The following is a 20,058-nucleotide window of genomic DNA, read 5'->3' on the forward strand; positions in this document are numbered from 1 at the left end:
CAGATAAAAATCAGAGGGTCAGGTCTCAGGGTTCTGGTGGACCCGTGAAGACCTCTACTTTGAAGTTCCTGCAACGTGGCACATAAGCAGTGTCCTAAGCTGTAATGGATTTTTGTGTTCCTTTAAAATAGTTCACACGCTACACAACAAAGCACCATGTAGTCACTTACTTATGAGGCTCCTGGTGCACAACGTCAAGCACAAGTATGCAGATAGATGGAAGCTATCAAGAGAGCAAAGTCCTGGTGCGATCTGTTTCCACGAGCTCCCCTTGAAGGTTCCTGTGGTGCACCTGCCTGCCTTCCTCAGTTCACTTGTCAAGCCATCAAGTCGAACGGTTTGGCAGGAAGTGTTGTTTAAAAAGGGCTCTGAGGTGAAGGCTGTTGAGCTCTGTGTTGGAGCGCATCTGTGAGTCTAATGGAGCCTGAAGATCCTGCTGCCATCAGAGGGAGGCTGCAATCAGGCAGGCTTTTAACGCATAGCCCGCTCTCACCCAGTCTCCCCAGTCATGACAAGCACACCGGCAATACAGAGCCTCACAGACAATCACTGTATAATATATGCACGCAAACACAAAAACACACAAACATGCATTCGAGTAGGATAAGTAGAGAAAAATGCAGCAGTGGAAGATGTTTGGGAGAGATTTTAAAGAGATCAAACGGTGCTCAGTTTGAGTGCTGTCAGAGGCATAAAATAAAACTCCATCTGGAAAACAAAAGCACAGCTGACTCTATTTTACTTTTTCAAAATTCTGATAATATTTCAAAGCTGAGAAAAGTTTAATAAAAGTATCATCAAACTCAGTTTACTCCTCCTGGTTGGTCCTACTCAGCTTGTGAGAACAGTTGTATAATGTCTTCTGTTGCTCTGGAGGAGAAAATAACCCTGATGATGTCATCAGGGTTATCTCAGCTTGGAGGCTACACATTTACAACAGAAAGCTTGAGTTACAAACTGGAGATGTGGAGTTTGAAAGGTGGCTGTTTACCAGCAGGGAGGGTCACACACAAAGATGCTACTGAGGTGCATTGTTTTTGACCCATACTAGACTAAACGTCAAGATATCTAGACCTCTGCTTCACTTTAGATAATCATTTCTTTTTTAACCTCAAGTTTGTCATTTCAGCTGTAACAAATACAATTAAAATGAAACTCAGGACCTGAGTATAAAACTGACAGAAGTCTCAATACTAAAACTTGCTTGAGTGCTCTTTTAAAGTTTTAAGACCGTGTCGGAATGTAACTAAAATGTACTGAAGTACAACAAGTACAGCACTTGAGTAGTTCTACTTTCTGCTCCTTTGTGCTTGCACTCCAGTACATTTACAGTTGTTATTTTGCAGATTTAGATTGTACTTACACTAAAGAATCTTTTACACTTTCATGCATCAGTAATAATAATGCAATAATACAGTATAAAATATAACTAAAAAAAGGAGCCATTCTGTTTAAGAAGTAGATTAGTAGTTTACTTTTAATACTTTGAGTACACTTTGCTGAAAATACTTCTGTAGTTTTACTAAGTAAGATTTTTAATTCAGGATTTTTACTTGTATTGGAATATTTTTACATTGTGGTATATAATCCAATGCACAGAACAGCCTGTAAAAATAAAGTAATAAAAGCAAAAGTCAGAATTTGAGATAAATACTGTAAACTGATTTTTGCATGATCTCGTCATGCAGTCTTATGGTAAGACTTACTCAGCAGCAGCCCAAAACTTTAATAAAATCTGCAGGATTACTACTAGTAATACTTGTATTTTCATATCTTTGGTTGTTATACTGTATGTATTCTGAGTTTAGCCGCCCCCCCCCATGCTGTTTTCCTCTCAGCTCACTGACTTTCTGCTGACCTCCACAGTAACTTCAGTTGAACTTTCCTCAGAGAATATTAGACAATCATTTTCAAAATCAATAACTCATTTTCCATCTGTTCTGAATAAAAACAGGCGGCTTTCCACTTAACTACTTTGCATTTAAGATTTGACTCACTTAAATGAGACCCACACTACCAATATACAAACCATTAACCGTAAAGAATTACGATTCAAGGGTCGGAGACATGGCAACCTAAGAATAAGAGAATTGTGAGGAAAAGAGATAAAAAAAGAAAAGCTGATGAGATATGGGAATCTTAGAGTCTTATATTAAGATGCACATAATAAGTGCATCGCTTGCAACTTGCACAGAGCCTGTGGGCTGCAGGCTGAGCAGCACAAACTGAGTCAGTGTTTGTGAAGAAGTACAAAATCCATCAGCAGCTTCCCACACAGAGAGGCCAGGACAGGAATAAAATAAATCTGACTGAAGCCCGAAATAAAAGTGCCTCAATAGCTGTGTACTAGGTCAGTTACCAATAATATTTCACAGAAGAGCAGAAAGAAAAAAATATAAATAAAAAGAGGCTTTCAGTTCTCAAATTGATTTCAGCTCAATGCTTCTTGTCATGAGAAGCGTTTCAGTGAATTATGATCAGCAGCGTTCAGGCTGCAGAGCAACAGAGCTGTCTGAGAAAAGAGGGTTGGAATCATTGCTGTCTCTTGATTTTCTACTCACTAAGGCTTTTACTAACCAGGTGTTTTGGTCCAAAATGTGTTCAGTCCAGTTTGTTTACACACCAAGTCAGAAACTTTACTTTCATTTCTTTCATTTTAGAAAAGTCTAGATTTTCTGTTAAGTTTGTATTTATGAACTTATTTATTCCTTTTTTGTGAATTTTACCCCATTTTTTTCTCAGTTTATAAATTCCCAATTTCCTCTAAAGTGCAGTGCTTGTCATCAGAAAGTATAACTGAAGTGATTCTGCAGCTCCATTGTCAGCCGGTGAAACTGCTCTTGACGCTTCCTTCTTCATCAGGAGCAGCATCACTGCTGGAGGGCTGCAATGTATTTTGTAGTGCAAAGAAATTGAAAAGTTTAAAGACACTCAGACACTGTAGACAAATCTGCAAGAAGCTGGATGTTGTTGCGGGACTGATCAGGAATATACTGTATAGGTTGTGTAATGTTGTTTCCTTGTGCTAGACATCAGACTGAACTGCCATTTCATTTTTACTTAAATATTCAGTCTGACATTGTGTTCTTGTTAATTGTTTTCTGTTTGGGAGGGGGGTTATTTTGCCGTAACCAATCAGGAGAGACTGACATAACCAACCCACTAGGAGCAGCTAACTAAGTTAACGTTTGTTGTGTTAAAGAAACATGTCGATTTAAGGTATGTTGTTTCTGTAACTCGACCTACAACAATCTGTACACATCCTCACTTTGCCATTTTGTTCTGACACTTTTCTGACTGGCACAGGGAGATGATGTCACCACTCCCGCCTACTAAGCTCTGATTGGTCAATTGTTTCACCAGCTGGATAACAAGCCACCAACGAGCACAACACCAGACCTGTTTGCTAAATAAATCTGAGATGTGGGCGGTGATTCAGAAGTCTGGGACCGCTAAATTCTTCTTGTCTTCAGAAGATGGTTTATTGTGACGCTGGTGTTATGTTTGTTAAGCAGAAGTCAGTGATTGGCTCAGGGGTAGCACAGACCAATGAGCCAAACATCATTAAGGAGCTGCACACAGACTGCAGTGTTTCAAATTCTGAGAAGCACATGCCAAATCCCCGAGTTACGGTGGCTCACATGAGAGCGCAGTCACAGAAGACACGCAGAGGCCATCAGTGTGCAAGGTTTCTGTGCATACCGAGCTTTTGGAACGACGATTTATTTACAAAATCGAAGGTCTAAAGATTCTTGGTGCAAACTCCTGTACTGACCTCTGCTTACCGATGTCCCGGGGGGGGGCCTGAACTCACAGTGACCCTACATCACAAAAAATTATTTTTTTTAAAAAGCTTGCAGATTTACCTTGTGAAGTTCAGATGGCTTGACTTGTGTTGCCCAATTTTCTTTATTCTGTGTTGCATTGCAGGGATGCAGCTAGCCAATCACGGCCCACCCTGAAACAAAACAGACTTGTTTATAAAATTTAAAGTGAACCTCAGTGACTACCGAATGCTTTGACTTTGTGTATTTCTGCTGAAAATGTCTGCAGAAGGGTCAGAGGTTTAGTCCAGTCCATCGTCTTTAGTCCATCTGCACGGTGTTAATAGATGGAGATTTTAAAGTCAGTTTCCTCACTCACTCGTGCACGGTGTCAAAGTTTTACAAAGCATGCACACCACACAACATCAGAACCGACAGCTTAGCAGAGAGTTAGGACGGATTGTTTTTTTTAATTAACTGCAGCTATAATGTTCACCAAGGCCAGAGTGCTTCCTCTCTGCTTTGGACGGTTCTCAGGTGACACCCGGATGTCTCTAACAAAGACACTGTCTCTTCCTCAGTTTCCGTAGTTGCTGTCGTGGCGGACTTTAGATGCCAAACTTTGAAAAGCCCAAACTTTTAAGTGGGTCTCCGAAGGATAAACGCCAGACAGGGGCCAGAATTTGTGCCTGCTTTTAAAAAGTGGCCACCCTGCACTTTAGAGTCCAATTCTAAAGCTATGAATCTCAAACAGGCTTTGAGGGAAATCTCACTCTGCTACTCAGATGCCTTAAGCAGAAACACACACACACACACACACACACACACGTCAGGATCACAGGCCAGGGTGAAAACAGCTTCACTAAGTGATTCCACTGAAGCCTGCGGGGTGTTCAGACTGTGTTACTGTCACACCTCAATAACCAGCCGTCCCCCGGGATGCATCTCTCCCAACGCTGTCATTACACTGGAATAAGTTTGCATCAGTCACCTGTGACAGTGGAGAGGGTGCATTTTAAAACTTTGTGTTTCAGAAGCAATTCTGCTGTTTGCTGCTTCAGCTGTTTCACAATTGTACTCTTATTTTTTGATTTTTTGCGTTATTTAAATCCTCTGCTCAGATTGCCAAACATATGCCTTCATAAACTGCCGATAGTTATCTCTGAAGTTTATTTTTGAAATTGAAACTAAAGAGCTCATTTAAAAAAATAAATAATATACTTTTTTTTTTCCTTTGGCTGTAAAGTGCCTCTTTAGAATACAGTGCTGTTTATACGGTCTTCATTCTGTATAAATCTGAATAAACCTGCTCAGTTTACCTTTCAGTTGTTTAAAAAAAAAAGGCACTTTGTGAACTGAGGGACTAATAACCACATATACAATATTTGGCAAAAACAAGACTAAAAGTTTAAAGCTCGTCTAGCAGCTGCAAGAAGCTGGAAAGTGTATTACACAATGCTTATATACGGAAAAACAATGTCCTGACGGGTTTTACCATTAAAGGTGGTGGTAAAGGGAAAGTCATGTAGCTTTAAAAATCTAAATGGTTCATCCTGTGAAGAGCACAAATGTGCACAGTAAGTTAAATGGTAGTCTGCTTATTAGGTTATGAAATACAAATAGGTGACAAATATAAATGAAACCCAACATAAACGTGTCTAACTGAAGTGTTCGAGCGTCCAGCTTCAGTGCTTCTCGTCGTAGGTTCTCCAATAGCATTCATCCAAAACATTTCATTTTGTGTTTTGATGATGGTGGTGAAGAACACTGTCAAACACGTTGCTCTAAAATCTCCCATAGGTGTTCAGTTGGGTTTAGTGCCAGGAAGTTCAAGTGTCATGTTGCCTCAGTATACCTGGGTCTGAACCTTTATATGTAGCGAGTATTTCAAGTTTGAGTTTTGGATGTTGGGCACCTTTCAGGCCACAGACTGCAGGGCACGCTGACATGATATGACCTGGATATGATAAAAGTATTAAAATCAAATTGCAAACACATTACAGGCTAACAGGCACAGAGTCTACTATCTGACTCTGGAATAAATCTGTCGAGCCCAGAAGCTCCAAAGCGGTGTCTTTTTCTTCAGCGTACAGGCTGCAGTTCGGCATGTACAGGAAGTTTGGAGGGGAGTGAGTAAATACGAAAGCTGGTAGGTTCCATTTATATGACTGGCAGTTAGTTTGGTAATATATAAAAGCCAAATGAGCAGGAGAAGTTGAGAGCCTTTGTCAGTGTCGGACTTGAGAGTGCGAGCATATGGCTTTTTCGTGGAAGCAGTGCGTACTAGTGCAGACCCGGTACAAAAGTACCAGTAGAAAAGAATCGTGCCTTCATTTTTGTCTAGCATTATTTGGGTTGAGACCTGGAGACTGCGGAGGCCATAGCATACCATTCACATCATTTTCATACTCAAACCATTTAGTGAGCCCTCTTCCCCCTGTATGGATTCATCTGCATCTTCCTGTTATGTTTCCACTCATTTTCCTATTTTTCTTGCAATTTGTCACCTGACTTTTTTGTGTCATCCTGTGTATGAAAATGCCACGCAGTAAAACTGCTCACAGAATCATAGGGTTCATCCTCTAGGGAGCATGAAGGGGCTCAGTATGAGAAGTTTACTTCTGAGATATCTTACTCTGAATCAGGAACCTTACCAACCACCAGACTTTGCCATCACCTTTGGTAAAAGTGTGTACCTTGCATAAAAGTCAATTTCAAAGTCTTCTCTTCTCATCAACCCCAAACCTCCTCTCCTCTGTGCACAGCTTGCCTTCCAATCTTCAAATTAGGTAGAGGGAAGCTGGAACAGGGTGCAACATTACTTTATGAAAAGTAACTAGAGAACTGATTGTCACCTCATTTTCCATCAGCATCTTCATCCTTAAATTCAGTACAGGATCAATACTGTGGAGTGTTGCAGTAATGTGTCATCTCCAACACTGGGTTTATTGAATCAGCTTCTCTCTGCATCAGTGAGCTGTTACTGATGATGCCGATTAGGGATAAATCTGAACCTCTTCAGTGTACCTGGTTCTCTGTCTCACCGTTTAAATATATTTACAGATGAACAGGCCATTGGGGAGAAGCCAAGCAGCACAAAATCACTTAGGATTTCATCCACCAACTCAGTCCATAATCTCTACAACAAATCCAACAATTAGAAATCGTTACCCATTTGCCATCTCAAGAGCTCGCTGCACAAAAATAGAGAAGTAATGAGGAGATAATTCTGTTATACTTAACTACACTTCCCATGCATTGTTGTTATGTCACTGCGAGGACTTTACTCCCCTCCGCCTCCTCTTTCCCAGCAGCAGTGATTAAGTCAGGTAATGAATGCCACAGTGAGGGTTCACCTCGTGTCCACGCAGAAAAAAACAAAAAAAAAACCAACCCAAAAACCCGGAAAAGCTGCAGTTCTGACAAGGTCTTGTTATTCAGGTAAAATAAAACATACACAGGGCTTCAGAATGCCTCTGTTGAACGTTGTCAGTGATTTGAGGTGTTGTCCTGTCGTTGACCGTGCCATCCTGTACTAAAGTCTGTACTGGGTATTATATTTGCAAATTACTGAAAACACACTGACTCACATCATCAATTAGAGGTCTTCACAGGTCCACTCGGTTCCTAGTGACCAACCCAACCTGCAGCAAGCAGGTCTGTGTGTCAATATGTCAAATACCCGAGTGTGTCACGTTCAGTTCAAAAGAGGACCCAAATGCAGGACTCTAGGCAGGCAGGTGGAAGAACAAAATATGAGTTTGTTACTTACTTAAATGGCAAAACAACACAACTTAGAGCAGCTGAGAAGTCCAGGTAAGTAATCCCAAAGACCAAAGAAAGACCAACACAAAAACTTAACAGGAGCCCAACAAAGGTAAATCCACACAGAGGCACAGGAAAAATACAGGACTGAAGATAACACGCAGAACTGGGGTGAACAAATGCAGGACGCATGGTATGAAGCAATGAAGGACACAGACTTAAATACACTCAGTGAGGGGAGACAACGAGACACAGGTGAAAACAATCGAAGCAATCAACTTCACAATCATCACAGGCGAAATGGTTAGGATTAGACAACTAACAACTTTGGTTAAGGTTAGCGTTAGGAGATCATGGATACAGTAAATAAAAAGACAAACATTAATTGCAGGTCTGTGACAGGAAGTAAACTCTGGCCTCCTGCATCAGAGTCAGATGTGCTACATGCCCATCCACCACCCTGAATTGGCACTGAATGTAGAGAGTAGTGTGTGGACGTAAGTCCTAGGATACTGGGCTGCAGTAATGGAGGAAGAGATCCTTTACCTAAGTAAAAGTACCAATACCAATACCACACGTATTGTCCAGCCAACAGTCAAACCCCCAAATTATTTAGTTTAGTGTAACTTAAAAAGCAGCAATTCCTAACATTTGAGTAGCTGAAACCATAAAATATATTACTTTTGCATAAAAAATGTATTAAACGATTCATTCGTTTTAGCACTGGTTTGGTCTTCACCAAATTACTGAAAAAAATATCCTTTAGCTCCACTATGTTCACCAGCTGGTCTCTAACTGAGTCTGTCTGCTGTTTGCTGCTGAGCAGGTCGCGTTCAGTGGGTTTATCAGAAAACAGCTGCCTGCTGCTGCTGGAAGCACTGAGACTGAACCAGACAGGAAATGTGCTGCAAAACCAAAACTAGGAGCTAAAAGAGGCTAAAAAAGTAGAAATGAGGGGAACTGCAGAGTTGGGTTCATCACTATGAATTACCCCTTTCACATTGGACACATTAGATGCATTGTTAATATAAAGATATTAATTAGTGCAACTTTGAATTAAACAGTGCTTTTATACGCCACTTACTGCAAAAAGGAATGTGATTACAGTAACACTGGACTGCTTACAGACAAGAGGGGGAAACTACGCAAGTTTGGGGAGAGCGTGCAAACTCCACACAGAGAGGCCATCTGCATCTGGTTTGATCCCAAACACGAGGCAACAGTGCTAACCATCGAGCCACCATGCTGCTCACCGATCTTGGAAAAATAAACAGCACAGAATGTTCTCCAGCTGCTGTCGTGTCTTCTACATCTGCAAGCTCATCCACAGTCTCATTATAGCTCCAATACAGACTCTGGTACACTCCATGAACGGTCATCTTGACAGAGCTTTGTATAAGCTATAACTCAAAAATATGAAAAGTGGCTGTTGCTGTTTCTAAAGTAGCTGGGTTAACATCCTCCAATGTAACTCTGCGTGTGTGTGTGTGTGTGTGTGTCCTTGCCTCCACTGTACAACATCCACCTCTCTGACAGAGAGGAGAACCTTTTGTTCCACCTCTACAGTCCCCAATTACAGTAATCTCCTTCCTCGGCTAATCCTGCAGCGCAGAACTTTGAAGTGGAGCGCTTCATTGAACATCAAAGTTGTCTTCTCACTCCTCTGCTCACGCCAGTCACAGAAACACTGTCGGATATAATGGGAGAGGATACAGGATGATGTGACGGCTGGAGGAGCCTACACAACACAAATATACACTTTGTTCCACGACTTCAAATATGCGTTCAGCAGACTTACGGAGGAAATCCACTGATACAAAGCTGCTGCTGGTGACCGAACAGTTTGCACTCAAGTTTGACAATCACACAGGGAGAAATTCACAGAAGAAGAGAGTAAATGCAATGCAGAAAGGGGACAGGTTGAACAGTGTGGTAAATCTTACTTATTCTAAACTTTAAAATCTTTTGCTTTGTTCTAGCACTGAAACCAAACGTGCAAGAACAAATAGTTTGCGCCAAGTAGTGCGGCACCAAAACAGCTAATTAGGATGCTACAGGCTACATGGTAGTTTCATAACCTGGTATCCTTCATATTTTCTTCAAGGCTTGAAGCTCTGTGAATTCAGACATTTAGAAATTAAGGTTTCCACCATTCTCCTCTACTGTAAAATGGTCGCCTCCTGTCAGAGCCCGAATCCCATTGGACAAACGTCATGGAGGTCAGCACATTTGGGGTCAAATTTCAATTTAGTTGAAATTATATCACACACCCTGATGAAAATCAGCACAGTGTTTGCCGCTGTGTCTCACAGAGCTTCCTGAGAGAGCATAGCCGCTGTCTCCATTGGAAATAATGGCCTTGCTCTGCGCAAAGCCAAACTTGCAGTTTTGGTGTGAAAGGCCAACTGTGGGCTACACTGTAGCCCTGTTTTTTTCCACATAATTCTTTACATTTTGGTGAATCTGCACTCACTTGTTTGAGGATATATGGTTTTGGGGTTTTTTAAGCTAGGCTAGCAGTTTCCCCCTGCTTCCAGTCTTTGTGCTAAAATTCATACAAATGTCCTCATCTGACTGTGGGCGCCAAACAAGCATATTTCCCACAATATTGCTGCTTTAACCCTCAGCTGACTGTTCTCCTAAGTGGAATTAGGTTAGCCCATGGCTAGGAAATGCAAGTATCAAAAGCCACTATCACACAGACTGTGCAATACAGCCAACAAGCTCAGCAGGCAATAACCAAAGTCAGGCTTCAAGACATTGGCTGGTTAAACAACGAGAGTCGAGCAGATCCCTGACGGATGGTAAGGAGGGCCTGTGATGGGCACATATTCAACAATAAATGCTCACAGCACTGCAAACGTTGGATTAATTGTACACAGTGACGTGATGAACGATAGGATGTTGTCTGTTGTCAAAAGGTTTTTGCTGAAGTAAAAGTGGTTGAGGGAAAAGTGAGTTCACCAAACTCAATTACACTGCTAAATTTCATCACAAAAGGATTACTTAGTGTAGGGAATGTTCCTTTAAAGACAGGAAATGTAATATGTTTTCTTATGTAAGAGTGTGTGTTCAGTCTGCAGCAGTTCTCTCACCTCCTCCACATGTCACATGACAGGATGTAACCATCAAGACGAAGTGGAAGTGGAGAGTGAAATTCATCCACCTCCACTGATCATCCTACTGAGTTGGTTTTAGATCAGTAAATGTGAAAGTCATTTTCTGCTGCACATAAATTTATATGAAGTGGTGTCAAGCTGATTGATTGTTCTCCCTGTAAATTAATTTAACACAAGCTTTACTGTGTAATCAATCGAACTGCTTGGGGAAAAAATGCTCTTTCGACACCTATAAGAAACACACAAACTTTATTCTTCAAACAGTGATCTGTAATCCAGTACTGTTCACAAGCTGCTTTTGATGTTTTTTGCATTTGAAGAACCCCTTGTGGAAAAGAGGGTTTTGAGGGTAAATATCCCTAAAGGGATCTTTTCTTTGTTCTTTTATCAGTTTATTAGCTCATTACATCTAGCTCGATTGATGTAGTTTTACATCAGAGTTATGAGATTTATCTGTTGATGGAAAATGTGCCTCTCCCTCAATTCCTCAATAACTCTTAAAACAAAGACTCTTACTCTTTAAGTATATTTTAGTATTCAAATGTTTAAGAAGGTATTATAACTTATTTTAGTCAAACTGGTGGTGTGGGTCCAGGGAGGCAATGTCAATTGGTCTGTCAGTCAAACACTTTGGTTCATCATCATAAGTGTTACTATGAAATCCTGTACAGATATTCATGGTCCCCAGAACATGAATCTTAATGACTTTGATGGTCCCCTGACTTTACTTTAGCGCCACCATGAGGTTGACATTTTTGGTCCAGACTGAAATGTCTTCACAACTGTTGGATGGATTGTGATTAAATTGGTTCAGACATTCGTGGTCCCCTCGAGATGAACTGAAATAACTTAATAACTAACTTTTCCTCTGGCGCCATCATCAGGTCAACGTTTTAATTTGTACACTACTTCGTTTTATGACCAAATACCTGCAAAACTAACAACTTTAAAAACTTTAGGTTTAGTGCTAATTAGTAATAGTGGGAGCTAATAATAAGCCATTGTGAGCATGTGAGCATGATATATCAACAATGACCACCACTACAATTATATGTAACATTTGCAATATACCACAAATGTAGAACATTGTGCATTAAAATACACCACTTTTTCCGGAGAAAGTATGTGACCCAAACAAGACAGAGGCTGTACTTCAGCAAAGCAGTGCTTTGAGCTAAATGCTAAAATCAGCATGCTAACATGCTGACAATGACAATACTAACATGCTGATGCTAAGCAGGTATTGTGTCTACCCTGGTAGCAATGTCATTAGTTTTGCATAGTATTACACACGTTATAATAACAAAGAGTAAAATAGCAAAAGCTCTGTCCCCCTTAGTTTTCATCCTGGACTCAGGAGCAGACAGGAGACCCCTGCCCGAAGATCTCAAACTACATGAAGGTTCATAAGGGATTACAAGGTCTAACGTTGACCTTGTTTTGACCTGATGATGGCGCTAGAAGAAATTTAATTGCAATCCATCTTGTAGATGTTAAGATATTTCACGGGATAAGTGAAAACTTTGACCTGCTGGCAGCAGTGGAGGAAAAGTCCGAGGATCATACTCTGGGGACCATGAATATATGTAACAAATGTCATGGCAATCCATCCAATAGTTGTCGGGATATTTCAGTCTGGACCAGTAGCATGGCTAAAACATACTCATAATATAGCATTCAGGCAGCTGTGGCTTAGTGGTAGAGCAGGTCGTCTACTAATTGGAAAGTCTGCAGTTCGATCCTGGCTTCCCCCAGCCCACATGTCAAGACTGGGCAAGATACTGAACCCCAAATTGTATATATCATTACCATATGATATCATTAACATATTGACCTCTTTGCCTCCACCAAAAACATGAAAACGTAATACTGTCTCACACATCTCTTAACAATTTCATGCTCACAACTTGAAAAACTCATTTCATTACGACTGGTAGGATCAAAAACAAACTTGGAACCTAAACTTTTATCAATCATACATTTTGGTTTCTTTACAATGAGTACTACAGCCTCACAGAGCCGCTAGCGTTTGCTTCGTCCAGACTATTCTGCAATGCACAGCTCCAATGAGAATCAATCATTAAAAAAAGGAAAAGGTCATTGAGAGCAACTCAGATGATTTTCCTGGAATAATGGTGCACTTTCTGCCTCACAGGCCATGCACAAGTACAGAAAAAGGTCATTCAAAGCCTGAGGTCTGAACACTCATAGTTAATATGTAATGAATAACTTGAACTATAAAAGACAGGGGGAACACTTTTAATGAATACGTTGATGAAGATTTGTGTGTTGAGGCAATTAGAGGAACTGATTAACTGCAGGTTTCGCCCACACACTGACCTTTTTGTTACATCAGTCATCACCGTAATATACATACAGTATGTACACTAACCATAGTGGCTTCAAACATTTGCAGAGGTCTATGTAAAATAATCATCTCTGCTTTGATTGAATTATGCCAAAACAATATCTGTGCAATGTTGAGCTTTCCGTGGGTTTTGCTAGGTCTCTTCCTTGCAATCAGAGGTTATTTGCCTCCATATGATTTGCTACACTTTTGAAGTTATAATGTTTAAATCACCTGATGCATTAACTCGCCTACCCGCAGGCTCAACCACAGACTCCCACACATGTTGCAGAATATCTGGTCATGGACACAGTAACTTCCAAACTCCTTGTTTCTGATCAGTTATTCAAACAGCACACTTCTTCTCTGCAATGCTTTTAGGTGATTAATTGGATTCTGGGACGACCACTGAAGAACCACTACAGTCACCTACTTTTCATTAAAACAGCCAATATTGTTTATATATATATTATTATATTATATTAGAAAAAAGCACAGAAAGTGCCCCTCTTTTCAGCAAAGGTTGCATTTTATCCTCAAGAGCTTTTGAGGTTCTATGGTTGAAACATTTTCCAGGAAAAGACGAACTAAATTATCGAGTGAAAAACCCTTTTAACAAAATTCATTTTGTGGGAGACAGGAAAGATTTTTTTCATTTGAAGCTTGAAGTTTTGCTTCTCAAACCGTTACACATGACCGCTACAAAATGTTTCATATGAATGCGTTGCCCCCTCCCCCTCAACTGACTGGTTGCCCATGGTGCCTAGCAAATGCCTCACAGCAAGAAGAAAGTCCCCCAGCTGGCTGAGTCTTTTCTGTGTGCATGTTCTGCTGTGTCTACATGGGCTTCCTTAGGCTGTTCTCATTCACTTTTCGTAGTTATACCTACGAAAAGTAATGCACTATGCACTAAGTCATATATGACAAACGTAATCGGGAACCACGAGGCAGTTACATTTATCTTTAAGCGGCAACCTCTAGTGGCCTCAGTAATTATGACGGGAGCAAAGGAGGAAGTCAGATGAGAAAGTATAAAGAGCGTAAAAGTCTATTTTAAGTTAGGCTTACTTATTTTAAGTTATGTAAGTTAAGTTATGTACGTAAGTTACGTAAACTATGTAAATTAAATCACGTGATTTACCTAATGTGACTTACGTGTTTACGTCTCGTAACTTACTGTGAGTTACTAACTTATTTTAACCATAACCGCGAGCATTTCCTAAACCTAACCAAACTACGACCATTTCACAACATTAACCATGTGTTTATTGTTACCATGACAACGAAGGTCCGGTACGCCTGTTGCTGGTTGCTGGACATTCGTAGGATTATGCACAAAAAATGGTGCATAACTTTCCGTTATAGATATCTGCGAACCGTTGTACCGTTTCCTTCAGGGGGACGGGTTTCTTCCAACAGTCCATGAATGTGAGCGGTTTCTGTCTATAAATGTTGCCCTGTGATAAACTGGTGGCATGTCTAGAGTGTAACCCGCCTCTGACCCAGTGTGATCTGGGCTCCAGCACCCTGCACAGGATAAGGAGGTATAGACAGTGAACAGATATGCATTTTTTTTGCCAATGTTGAAGATCTGAATGAAGATGCTTTGATTAATCAGTAGAAGTAATTTTACTGTATTAATAATTAAATTACATTAAAATTTAAATGGTGTGTCAGCAAAAAATAAATAAAAATTGGTTTTCAAATCAACATGAGATTTGAAAACCAGTTTTGTTTCAGACTTGTGAAATATCATTAGAAGTCTAGTAGTGTGTGATTTCAGGTTACAGTTACAAATTAAAATTCAAAGGTAAAAATTAAACAGTTATTTTTGTATGGGCAATGTGCTGCGTTAAAAGACTAAACTGTCTGCTGCAGATGAAAAACACATTTTTTACCACAAGATACAAATATAGTTTGGTACAACATGGATGTTTTTCCCAAAGTATAATATCTTGTTCCCACAAGTTCAGGTTTGGAAGTTGAAGGGGATATGTAGAACTTTCAAAGGTGGTCGAGTATTTATCAAAGAGAAGCACTTGTACCTTTTGTTGTTCCAATTCAAACATGGACTTTAATCCAGTAAACACAATGGTTGACTTCATTAAGGTAGTTTCCATTTGGGCTCCAGTCACCATTCACCTCTCTGAACTTTAAATGTCAGCAGGTCTACAGTCCGAGCCGGAGGTAAGAGGCATTTATGGGATTGGTCTGTATTGTTTTGGTCTGTAAAGGAAGGAAGGAAGTGGCTGTGGATTAAACTGCTCTGGAGGAACAGCAGCAAGTGCTGACTGAGGAAAAGTAACAGCGTATTCATTACACATGAACTCTGACCACTGTGTCGTCCTCATCTTACTGGAAGATATCTATCCATCCTTCCTTCCTTCCAAGGGATGGCTCAAGGGACGTCAATGCAATGTTGGCTTGTATGTTTTGTTTCAGAGAGAAACATCTTGACAAATATTGGATGGACTGCCATAAAATTTGGTTCAGACATTGAAAGTCCAGAGAGGATGAATCCTAAAGGTTTTGGTGATCCCCTCATGTTTAACCACGCTAGCAGCATGGCCCGAGGAATGGCAACATCGGCAATTTGTTCAACTACTTTGGTCCAGGCTGAAATATCTGAACTATGGATGGATTACATGACATTTTGCCAACATTCATGATGGTGATGTTTCCTAATGTCTTTCCATCTAGCACCATCATCAGGTCAAAATTGTAATGTGTCCAATACTTTGGTTCATGTCCAAATGCAAAACTGAAGACATTCCCATCAGCATCAGCTGTACTTTGTGTTTAGTGCTAATTTGCAAGCATTAGCATGCTAACATGCTAAGCTAAGATGTTGAACTCGGTAAACATTATGCATACTAAACTAATGGTTCACAAACTGGGAGTCAGGGTCCCCCAAGGGGTGTCAAGATAAATCTGAGGGGTCACCAGATGATTAAAGGGATAAGAAAGAAAACAGTATGATTTCCCGTAGATGCTCATGCACCTATGACCCAGGAAGTCCCGTCTGGGTATCAGCTCCATGAGTTTGGAGGCTTATCAGACACCAAAACACTGTTGTTTTGGTTTCTGATATTGTGATGATCCTTTTATCTTTTATGTCCACGATCGCCAGGTAACTAGTAGAAAATGCTGTTCATGTTACAAAGTACACTACCAGGAATGTGTGCTTGCCCGTATTTGATTGGCCAATTTTTGCTAATTTTTGTAAGTTAAATTATTGACTCCGTGCTAATTTTGGTCTAAACATGACCCAAGATGTCCTCACATTCTCACCAGTCTTCGGAGTAGATGTCAGTTGGTTACAAACCTTAAGCACAAAGAGACGACAGAGAGGTTCGGATCAGAGACGACTCTGAGGTCATCCCGGCCTCCGAGCCTCAGAGGAGGCTGAAACAGGCTGAGGAGCAGGCTGCAGGGTGAAGGATTTGGCACAGGAGAAGAACAGGTGGGCCCTTCAAACACACACACACATTAAACTACAGACTACACGGTAAACTATAGCAACAGGACACCGTTGGGTTTCAAAAAGGCAAACTGTCATAAAGCTTGCATTTCAAACAAAAAACAGCAAAAGAAAAAGAACTTTGGACAAATACTGTTTCTTACTGTGTAAACGTACTTCTGTATCTATCATAGATGATGGGCGTCCAGGATTCCTGTGGTAAAAGTAAAAATTCATGTTCTCATAGACAATGTGAGCTCTTCAACACTTGGCTGAACATGAAACTCTCCTGGTTGAATCATCAGTACAAAACAAAAACAAACTGAAAAGAACAGCAAAAGGAAACACAATGTGATCCTCACTAATATTAGCAACCGACATATGATACATTCACATGTTATTGGCACATGTTTTGTCATATTTCACATTTGAAATGTCAGACATGAGAAAACATCAAATTCACATGTGATGAAAACTCATTTTACATGCATTTGTGGGGTTTTGGACATTTCTTATGTGAATTATCATATTTCACATGTGAAAACATGAATTTCACATGTTCTTTTTTGTAAGGATTGCAAGAGTGGAAAAGAAGAAGAAATAAATGCAGCTATAGCTGACATGGTTAGACAAAGAGCTGGGAGCAACCAGCACTTTCAGAAGAAACCTAAAACATGTTTAACACAACGATCAGGGTTTCTCACAGTATTCAGTTTAATGGAAGTCAGAAATCTTCCTCTCTGTTTGGCAACAACTTTCTCTGGACTAATTTCTCTGCTATTCAGGAGAACGCTTGATTTCAATCTTGCGTTTTTCAATTTGTCCACAGAGTAGAAGATTTCTTGCCAGCATCCTCAGATAACACTGAAATTTAATTTGAGCAAACAGGATGAATGTAAAGTAAGGTAGTTTAAGGGGACACTCTTCTCTGTCACAGCTTCATTCTGTGATGTTTCCTGATAAGGTATGTTCACATTAAACTCCTGTCTGATACAGCTGGGCTAAGACAGTGTTTACCCACAAAAGCTATCCATGAAATAAAAGTGTAGAGGATGATAGATGCGCCTTTTACAATTAACTAAATTACTATATTATATATATGTATATACATATATATATATATATATATATATATATATATATGTATATACATATATATATATATATATATATATATATGTATAAATATATATATACATATATATATATATACACATATATATATATATACATATATATATATATATATACATATATACATATATATACATATATATATATATACATATATACATATATACATATATATATATATACATATATACATATATATATATATACATATATACATATATATATATATATATATATATATATATATATATATATACATATATATATATATATATATATATATATATATATATATATATATATATATATATATATATATATATATATATATATATATATATATATATATATATATATATATATATATATATATATATATATATATATATAATAAGTGAAAGGGGTCACTCACATTGACAAACCCACAAAGAATTCTCACTAACTGCAGCTTTGCAGAGCTTTTAGCCCATACAAGCAGCAGCAAACAGCAGACAGACGCAGTCAGAGAGCAGCTGGTGAACACAGCGGAGCATTTAGCTGCTAAAGAGCCAGATGTTTCCCTCAGGAGCTGCTGGAGACCAAACACAGAGCTGAAAGGAGAGTAAATATTGGACTTCATCCCATTGTCCATCTGATGATCATGGTGCTCTGTGACTGCTGGATGTGCATATAGGCAACTGTTGGCTAATACGTTGGCTCCCGTCCGACAGGAAGCAGCACGTGAGGCTGAGGAAACATGTCTCTGACTCCCGGACCATCAGCACCGGTTCCCCCCAAGGCTGCATCCTTTCCCCCTGTACACCAACAGCTGCACCTCCAGTCACCAGTCCGTCAAGCTCCTGAAGTTTGCGGACGATACCACCCTCGCTGGTCTCATCTCTGATGGGGATGAGTCTGCCTACAGGTGGGAGACTGACCATCTGGTGACCTGGTGCAGTCAACCTCAACGCTCTTAAGACAGTGGAGATGGTTGTGGATTACAGGAAGAACCCGGCCCCTCCTGCCCCCATCACCCGCTGTGACTCCCCAGTCGACACTGTGGAGTCCTTTCTGCTTCCTGGGCACCATCATCATCCAAGACCGCAAGTGGGAGCGAAACATCAGCTCCATCACCAAGAAAGCCCAGCAGAGGATGTACTTCCTGCAGTAGCTGAAGAAATTCAACCTGCCATAGTAAATGATGGTGCACTTCTATGTCGCCTTCATCAAGTCCATCCTCACCTCCTCCATCACCATCTGGTACGCTGCTGCCACCGCCAAGGAAAAGGGCAGACTGCAGCGTATCATTCGCTCTGCAGAGAAGGTGATTGGCTACCTTCCCTCCAGGACCTGTACGCATCCAGGACTCTGAGGCGAGCAGGAAAGTTCGTGACTGACCCCCTCCCACCCTGGACACAAACTGTTTCAGACACTCCCCGTCTGCAGCTGGCCTCATCAACAAGGCCCGGGACCCACACTGACACGTACTCTCATACACCCCCCCATAGTACAGTGCGTTCATACTGTAAACTTTTGCAAATTCCCATGTAAATATTTTGTAAACTGTAATTTAGATAACAGTCACATTGTACATATTCTTTATTATATTTTGTATTTATGATTCTTGGCCTGCAGTACTTGCTTTATCTTTCTTTATATTTCTACTATTGTTTGTAGTAACTATTGTTACTAAAATACCAAAGCAAATTCCTTGTATGTGTAAACCTACTTGGCAATAAAGCTGATTCTGATTCTAAAAACTTTATAAAATATTAATTTATTACTGCTTTAAGTCAGGTATAAACTCCATGGTTGTTTAGGGCCACACCTGACGATTATTATTATTATTATTATTATTATATATTGATTATTCTAAAGATCATTTTTTATTACTTGATTAATATAACAATTAATTTACCCAAAATAAATATCAAAAACTTGTCTCATTAATATTTCAATATTCTATTCAATAATTTTCTCTTAAAAACAAACAAATGTAACAAGAAACAAGGTATGTACTGCAGGGCATTATTCTGCAACAAAACCTATATTTGTCTATTGAAAATATTATATTTGAAAAAATAAATTAACAATAATAATAATAATAATAAATATATATATAAGAAAAACCACAACTCACGTTTTGGACTTTTTCACCTGCGATTCCATTTTCACAGCAGCAGCTGAGCCGCGTGAGGAGGAAGCCTGTTGTTAATGATCGATCGCCTATCGAAACGATCGAAACCAACGTGGCACCGAATGACATCGGCACCAACATTTGCACTTACAAGCTTTTACTAACAACGGCATAAGTAGGCCTACATAAACAGGAGACTGTGTGTGTTTCTCTGCAGAGCATGTGCAACTGTCAGTAGACCGCACGGGAGGGATGGAGCGAGGGGAGGGCTTGTTCCCCCGGGGGAATCCATGCTTTGACCGGGTGCAGTCATACTTCATTGCGACGCGCCAACGCACAAGATGCAAAACAAC

The 20,058-nt window shown here is 40.0% G+C and overlaps 1 long non-coding RNA gene across 1 annotated transcript in view; it reads right to left on the minus strand.

The window, feature by feature from the left end:
* Positions 1 to 468: 468 nt before the first annotated feature.
* Positions 469 to 20,058, minus strand: part of LOC122873310 — a 103,391-nt gene continuing 83,801 nt past the window's right edge. The window contains exons 4-5 of the long non-coding RNA XR_006377395.1: positions 3,867 to 3,958; positions 469 to 2,884 (exon numbers count right to left, since the gene is read on the minus strand). This is a non-coding gene — a long non-coding RNA (uncharacterized LOC122873310). The remainder of the gene's footprint in view (positions 2,885 to 3,866; positions 3,959 to 20,058) is intronic.

The sequence above is a fragment of the Siniperca chuatsi genome, linkage group LG1 (genome assembly GCF_020085105.1).
Source record: "Siniperca chuatsi isolate FFG_IHB_CAS linkage group LG1, ASM2008510v1, whole genome shotgun sequence".
Taxonomy (NCBI): Eukaryota; Metazoa; Chordata; class Actinopteri; order Centrarchiformes; family Sinipercidae; genus Siniperca; species Siniperca chuatsi.